The 1,523-nt window shown below is 37.0% G+C and overlaps 1 long non-coding RNA gene across 1 annotated transcript; it reads left to right on the plus strand.

The window, feature by feature from the left end:
- Positions 1-315: 315 nt before the first annotated feature.
- LOC114821173 (uncharacterized) lies at positions 316-987 on the plus strand. The gene is made up of 2 exons (XR_003768597.2): positions 316-528; positions 620-987. It is a non-coding gene; the product is annotated as an uncharacterized lncRNA (long non-coding RNA).
- The last annotated feature ends 536 nt before the right edge of the window (positions 988-1,523 follow it).

Here is a 1,523-nt window from a genome sequence, read left to right on the forward strand (position 1 = left end):
TATATGGCCATGAATTTTAGCCAAGAATTAACAATAGTATAGATTAATACAGAGAGAATATTGAACGTACGTATCTGTTTCCCTATGTACGTAAGCTAGAAGATAAAGATAAAAGAAAGAAAAGTGGAAAATAAGTCCAAACTTTCAAATATATGACCCCGCACAATGAACCCATAAATAGTCATTATGCATTTAGATATAAAATATGTTTTGGTTGAATGAACCGGGACATAGACAGAAGAGTCAGGGGTTTGACGGAGACAAAGGCTACAGCCACCTAACTTAATATCTGTTTTCCGAGGTACCACTACTACTACTACTTCTCTTCTCCATTATTTTATTTCATTTTCCTTCACATTTCGCTTTCACTTCCATTCGAGTCCTCTTATCTTAACCTAGAAACCAATCTATCTGTCCCAACACCTTCACGCTCATCAAGTCCTCTTGCCTCAGAAGCTCCGGCAAGCTTGCTTTATATCCGTCGAGAGTTTTGTCCTCAATCGGAAAGTAAACAACTATACCAGTCAAGTAAGCAAAATCCTGGACCTCTTTACTAATATATGCCCTAATTTATCAATATCTTGACTACATGTTCTTGTTGTATCATTTGGCTTTGAAGCCAGGCGTACGTGTCGATGCTACAACCATCGACGGCGACTACGCTACATGAATTGGATTCATGGGTGGTGTATGTACTTCCTCCAAGAGACTACTCAACGACAATATAGGTGTGTGCAGAGTTTGATGTTGAGGTACTTTAGCATCATATCGGTCATGTTTTTGATCGTTTTGACTGTGTTTCTTGTGGTACTACCGCTGCTTTTGCCACCACTACCACCACCGCCTTTAGTGCTTCTCTTTATTCCGGTTCTGATCATGGCAGTTCTCATTTTACTGGCGTTTTCTCACTTGTCGCAAGTTCCAAATATGGCCGTCGTTTCTGTTTGATATATGAGTATAAATGATGAGGCAGGTTTCAACATTTCATATTCAATGTTATAAAACCCCCTCAACCCTTAATTTCTTTTATTTTATCTGAAAATATATCTAATGGATATTATTAAACATGTTGAGATTAATGTAAAAAAAAACAAAAACAAATTCAACAATATACGTGTAAAGAAATATATTCTCAGAACTTCTTTTCTTTCTGACTCCTGATTTAAGTACACAGTTATAGTCAATAGAAATCATGAATAATGGTGATGCTGGTTATAAAGGGGCCTTGCCTTTGAAATTTTGAGATTTCAGCTTTATATGTTTGATTCAGAATTTTTTCAATATGAAGGTGAGATATGGTCACACGCAAAAGTTTTCCCATTTATAGAGGAGGATTTTTGTCTAGGTTTGTCTTGTCATACAACTTTTCTTTCGGTGAAAGGAGACCGAAAAGAGGAAAGGAGCTCATGCTTGAAGCAACTCTGAATTAATTTCACCTGATCGAGTCCACCATTGTTAAGGTAGCCTCATGCTTGAACTACCCATCTAAGTAATCCAAAAATAACAAAATGGACCTGGTCTCT

The sequence above is a fragment of the Malus domestica genome, chromosome 14 (genome assembly GCF_042453785.1).
Source record: "Malus domestica chromosome 14, GDT2T_hap1".
NCBI classification, from domain to species: domain Eukaryota; kingdom Viridiplantae; phylum Streptophyta; class Magnoliopsida; order Rosales; family Rosaceae; genus Malus; species Malus domestica.